We start from the raw sequence: 7,122 nt of genomic DNA, 5'->3' as shown, positions 1-7,122 counted from the left end.
GGTTTTCCTACACTAAATAATTTAATGAGTCAATTCCATACATATATAATATATATAATAGGGGCATCTGTGTGGCCCAGTAGGTTAAGCATCTGCCTTCAGCTCAGATCATGATCCCAGGGCTCTGGGATCGAGCCCCACATCGGGCTCCCTACTCAATGGGGAGCCTACTTCTCCCCATTTGTAGGTCTGGACAGTTCAGTAGTCCTTCTATCCCATGCCTAGAATGACCTATAGATGCAAGCACCCTGGCAGATGAACAATAATGGGTAATGGGGAGTGTGGCTATGTATGGGGAGGTATGCAAGGAAGAGTGAACCCAGAAATTCGTAAAAGGAAGTTTTGTTCAAAGAAAGTATGGTATAATCAAGTATTAACAAGATAGAGGGGAGATGGAAATGATTTTAGGGGAAACATTATGAAGATTCGTCTTGTGCAGAAGACAGAGGGGTTGGTAAAACGGAAGACTAAAATAGGGAATAACACTTGATAAATTGATATAGGAATCTAAAAAAATGCTGTGTGCTTGCTGTGTTATCACGTCTATAAGAAAATAAAACTCCACAGTGATGCGGGACATCAGTCAAAGTTTCATTTTTGTTTGGGGGAGATTTCAACCATTTGGGGAGTAAATGTGGTTATACGCATCTCTTTAAATCTTCTGTCCTCAGGTAAAACTTAATTCCTGCTCTAAGGTTTAATCAATAACAATAAAGCACACACATAGCAAATCTAACTGGGCTAGTGGCTTGCATAATTAAAATGCAAAAGAACTAGTCACCCTAGAGCTTCAGGAGAAGGATCCATACATTATAAATGATGATCATTAGGTAGCAGGTTTATCCTTAATGGGTATCCTGCAACTTGACGGAAAACAAAAACAATTTCGATCGTTCAACACATCTAGTGTGTATTTTTAATACTATTTATAACTCTAATTCACCACAACTCTGAAAATATCTATTAAACGATAATGAATGCTGTGGCCTGAATGTCTGTGTCCCTTCAAACTCATATGTTGAATTCTTAACCCAGCTGATGGTGTTAGAAGGTGGGCCTTTGGGAGCGAGAAGGTCACGAGCAGGGGCCCTTTACTGCTCTTAGGAAGGAGGCCACAGGGCCTCCTCATTCCTGCCACCACATGTGGCCACAATGTGAGGCCTGGAAGAGGACCCTCACCTCCACCAAGCTGGCACCCCGATCTCAGACTTGCAGCTCCAAAGGGTAAGAAACAAATCCCTGTTGCTACCGAGCCACAGGGATTTACTTACAGCAGCCTGACAGGACGAACACAAAGGCCCTCCATCAACTATCATCAATCGGTCTGAGAGCAATCCAAATTAATTCACATTCATTCGTTGAACATACATTTGTTGTATCTTCCATCATTCTTAGTCCTGGAAATATGGCAGTGAACCAAACAAATCAGTGTCCTCATCTTCATGGCCCTTAGGTTATAGAAGGGAATTATTGGTATCCTTAAAAGTGAAGAAGCGTTGAAGTATAGTTTAAGAGGATGCCCATGGGTTACTAGAGTTTTTAAAAGAGCTAGGAAAATTCAAACGTTGCATTTCAAGTGAATAGATGAAGTCTACTCCCCAATGGGCAGGGGGAGGTTTTCAAACACTTTGGGGACTAGTGAACTTCTAAGACACAATCTAAGGCCTTGTAAGCATATTCACCACACCTTCCATAAATCTCTGAGCTCTGACGGGATGAGCACTGGGTGTTATTCTGTACGTTGGCAAATTGAACACCAATAAAAAATAAATTTATTGTTAAAAAAAAAAATCTCTGAGCTCTGACTACCTCCTCATAAGGTTTCGTACTCTGCTTTGGTTTGGATATTGTAAGAGAAACCTCACTTCTTCGGGAGCTCTGAATACAAGTGTAGTCTTTGATAGGTTCCTAAAACTCAGGACTGCACAGATCTGTAATTTTTAATGAAACAGAGTTGATAATTAAATAAAAGGACTTGACTTCACCAGATATGATCACCTACAGGTCATTTTCATGAGGCTGCAGAGAAGGCATTCTAGAATTACGGACTCTCTAGTATATTTAACAGAGGCGATACTACTTGGTACCTTTACACAGTTACCAAAATAAAATAGAAGAGCAGAGAGCCAACTCAAAATGGTCTCTTTGGTATCGTTTGAATTAGTACGCACAGCACTTTTTTTTTTCTTAATTTCCTAAACTACTGCGTGACCTTCTAATTTCATACTCCTTAACAAGTGATTTGAAAGCAACCTCCAGTATTTCTGACTTTAAAAATACATACAGATGTAAACAGATGTGCAAATTTTTATGTTTTCGGTTTTAAAAACTCACTTCCTCTAACAAATAGCGTATTTTTAGAATATTTAATTCTATTTCCTACAATGGTCCAGTCCTACTTGGATACTAAAGGATACATAAAACACTGTTTGAACTACAAGCTCTACCAGTAAGTGCTGAATTCTGTTACCTTCCCTCAGTCTCAGAGGTCTGTTGAATTTCTGAATGAAAGGTAGACCTGAAAAATGTATTCTCATTAGATCAGTGTAAGTTGGGTGAATACAAATTGAATGTTCAAACATTGAAAGGTGGTCACGTTTCCATCCAGCTTGACGCTAACTCACATTATAGAAAATGGCAGTCCATGAAAAACCTATGTTTATGCAGTAATTGGTTCAAGATATACAATAGTAAAATGCTGCACAAATTTTAGAGAAATCTATAACAGCTCTCAAGAGACAGGTAGATATTGCAGAACCAGTAGCGTTTAACATTTCTTGGAAAGTGGCATTCAGTATGACCTAATGGAATAAAATTATTCTTTTGATCTCTTAAAAAATGTAATTATGACAAAATATTGCAGCTGATAAGTACTGTGGGTGTAGCCAATTTTAAAAAATTGTTTACTTATAAGAAATGTGCTTTAGTATATTTTACTCTGTGATAATAGTTTAAAATATGAGTTAAATTCTAAGTATTTAAAAAATAGCTATGAATTAATTTGAAAATCATAACATGTTTTAATAGACATTTCTTGCCTTCCTTAAAAATAATGTCTTGGGGCATCTGGGTGGCTCAGTGATTGAGCAGCTATCTGTCTTCGGCTCAGGTCATGATCCCGGGGTCCTGGGATCGGTCCTGTGTCAGGCTCCCCCACAGGGAGCCTGCTTCTCCCTCTGCCTATGTTTCTGCCCCTCTGTGTCTCTCATGAATAAATAAATAAAATCTTAAAAAAAAAAAAAAAAAGAGAACATCGGGCAGCCCAGGTGGCTCAGAGGTTTAGCGCTACCTTCAGCCCAGGGCCTAATGCTGGAGACCGAGGATTGAGTCCCATGTTGGGCTCCCTGTGTGGAGCCTGCTTCTCCCTCTGCCTGTGTCTCTGCCTCCTTCTGTCTCTCTCTCTGTGTGTCTCTCATGAATAAATAAAAATCTTTAAAAAAAAAGAATGCCTTTGTATTTAAGCATGCTTTCTCATTAAGAAAATGCAAAATGTGGTAAAAATCCAGCTTAGATAACAAAGGTCCAAATGTTTGATCCTACTGTAGTAACACTTGAGTAGTTTGGTATTCTTCACCATTTACTGTTAAGTTATAGTGCAAACTCACAGAGGTTAGTTCTGCATATAAATCAAAATAATACACCAGTTATTTTTCTACAATTTTTTCTTTAGGTAAAATTATACATATGGAAATAATACATGCATAAATACATATACATATATATTGCACGCTTGTATATTTATATGATATAGGTCTATGTACATATAGATGTACACATATGCACACACATACATTGCAACATTTTTAAAAATCAAGAACTAGCGAAAACTTGAAAGTCCACCAAAATGAGACTGGTTAGATTATGGTATATTCATGTACTGGAATACTATGCAAAACAAAAAAGGAAATTTTGAATCACAGTATACATAAGTTATTAAAAGAAAAACAAGGTGCAAGGCAGTGTATGCATTATGCTAACTTTAGTGTAAAAAGGACATTATGTATTAAATGCATTTTAATATAAAACTTTTTCTCTAAGTAAACACAAACTAATAGAAGGCAGTATCTAAGAAGAAATAAAAAATAAACATGGTTAGGTTGTGGTGGACCAAGTTGGAAAAACGATTTCCCCATACATGCCCTTATATATTAGCATTTTTTAAGGGTGTGATAGTTACCTATTAAGTGTAAGAACAAATTAATTAATGGTAAGGAAAATTAGCAGTCATTTTCCTTATTTCTGTAGTCTAGCTCTGACTCTCCTTCCTCATTATTACTCTTAGAGATGAAAACTACAGGGCTCTCAGACCTGGCTGGAGGTACCCACACACTGGGGGCCAGGGGTTGGGGGGAGAGGAAATGCCCACCTAGTAGTATCTCCTAAGAATTCTTAGTTCTGTAGTCATTTTAAAATTTTCCTCCACTTCACGTGTTAAACTTGGCAAGATCAAGAGAATGAAAAGATAAGCCATAGAATGGGAGATGGTATCAGCAAAAGACACAGCAGATGAAGAATTGTTCCCCAAATGACACAAAAACTCTTAGAACTCAACTACATAAGCAACTCCATTTAAAAAAATGGACCAAAGATCTTAACACCTCACCAAAGAAGATACATGGATAAAAAATAAGCATATGAAACAATTCTCCACACCACAGGTCATCAGGGAAAAACAATATAAGACAATGAGATACCACTACACACCATTAAAATGGCCAAAACTTGAAATACTGACACCACCAAATGTGGGGAGGATATGGAGTAGCAGGAATCCTCACACTGCTGGCAGGAATGCAAAATGGTGCAGCCACTTTGGAAGATTGTTTGTGGTTTCTTACAAAACTAAATATACTTTCATCAGATGATCCACCATGTGATCCAATCACATCCTGTATTTCCCAAAGGGGTTGAAAGTTTATGTTCACACACAAACCTGCACACAGACGTCCAAAGCAGATATTTATTTGTAATTGCCAAAATTTAAAAGCAATCTAGATGTCCTCCACTGGGGTTATATAGTTAAACACACTGTGGTATATCCATAGCCAACATCATATTCAAAGTGAGAAACTTTGCTTTTCCCCTAAGGTCAGGAATAACACAAAGATGTCCACTGTCACCGCTATTATTCAACATACTATTAGAAGTCTTAGCCACGGCAATTAGACTAGAAAGGCATCCAAATTGGTAAGGAAGAAGTAAAACTTTCACTCTTTGTGGATGACATGATACTATATACAGAGAACCCTAAAGACTCCACTGAAAAATTAGAACTGATAAATGAATTCAATACAGTTGTAGGATACAAAATTAACATATAGAAATCCATTGCATTTCCATGCAATAATGACGAAGCAGCAGGAAGAGAAATTAATAAAAACAATCCTATTTACAATTGCCCCCCAAATAATAAAATGCCTAGGAATAAACTTGAAGAAGTGAAAGAACTATATTCCAAAAACTATAAAACACTGATGAAAGAAACTGAAGATGACAGAAACAAGTGGAAAGATATTCCACGCTCATAGATGGGAGGAACAAATACCGTTAAAAATGTCCATGCTACCCCAAACAATTTATAGATTTAATGCAATCCTTATCAGGATACCAACAGCATTTTTCACAGAACTAGAATAATCCTAAAATTTCTACGGAAACACAAAAGACTCAGAAAAGCCAAACCATTTTGAAGAGAAACAAAGCTGGACATACCACAATTCAAGATTTAAGTTATACTACAAAGCTGTAGTAATCAAAACAGTATGGTACAGACATAAAAATAGAAACCTAGATCAACAGAAGATAATAGGAAATTCAAAGACAAAACCCAAAATTATATCACCAATTAATCTTTGACAAAGGAGGCAAAAATAAGCAACAGGAAAAAGTCTCTTCAAAAATCATGTTGAGAAACCTAGACAGCTACATGCAAAAGAATGAAACTGGACCACTTTCTTACACCATACACAAAAATAAACTCAAAATGGATGAAAGACCTAAATGTGAGGCTAGAAACCTAAAAATCCTAGAAGACAGCACAGGCAGTAATTTTTCGGACAGTGATTGTAGCAACATTTTCTAGATATGTCTCCTGAGGCAAAGGGAAATAAAAGCAAAAATGAACTATCGGGACTTCATCAAAATAAAAAGAGACTCATTTTAACTGAGCCACTCAGACATCCCCTGTACTATCACTCTGTCAAAAAACAAAATCTGAGAGAGAAAGAGAGAGAGAGACTCATTTTAGACTTACAGACACCTGTAGATTGAAAATGAGGGGGATTCATCATGGAAATTGATGTCACAGGGAAACCAGAGTAAGAATACTTATATTGGACAAAGTACACTTTAAAACTTTTACAGAGAGACAAAGAAGGACACTTTATAATAATAAAGGGGTGGGATAGCCTGGGTGGCTCAGCAGTTTAGTGCCACCTTCAGCCCATGGTGTGATCCTGGAGACCCGGGATCGAGTCCCATGTCGGGCTCCCTGCATGGAGGCTGCTTCTCCCTCTGCCTGTGTCTTTGCCTCTCTCTCTCTCTCTCTCTCTCTCTCTCTCTCTCTCTCTGTGTGTGGGTGTGTGTGTCTCTCATGAATAAATAAATCTTAAAAAAAAATTAAAGGGAACAATTCAACAAGAATATCTAACAATTTGAAATATTTCTGCATGTACCATGAAATCACCCAAATATACAATAATAAACATAAAGGAGCTGATAATACCATAATAGTAGGGGACTTAAACACTTCACTTGCACCAATGGACAGATTATCTAAACAGAAAGCAAATAAGGAACAATAGCTTTGAATGACATGCTGGACCAGATGGATTTAACTGATATATTCAGAACATTCCTTCCTTCCTAAACCAGCAGCATACACATTCTTTTCAAGGGGACATGGAACGTTCTCCAGAATAGTTCACATATTAGATCACAAAACAGGCCTCAACAAGTACAAAAAGAATGAGTCATGTCATGCACCTTTTCTAACCACAATGCTATGAGAAACTTGAAGTTAATCACAGGAAAAAATCTGGAAAGACCACAAATACATGGAGGTTAAAGAACATCTTATGAAACAATGAATAGGTCAATCAGGAAACCAAAGAGGAAATTTAA

This window comes from Canis lupus, chromosome 26, assembly GCF_011100685.1.
Source record: "Canis lupus familiaris isolate Mischka breed German Shepherd chromosome 26, alternate assembly UU_Cfam_GSD_1.0, whole genome shotgun sequence".
NCBI classification, from domain to species: domain Eukaryota; kingdom Metazoa; phylum Chordata; class Mammalia; order Carnivora; family Canidae; genus Canis; species Canis lupus.
This window is presented reverse-complemented; position numbering follows the sequence as displayed.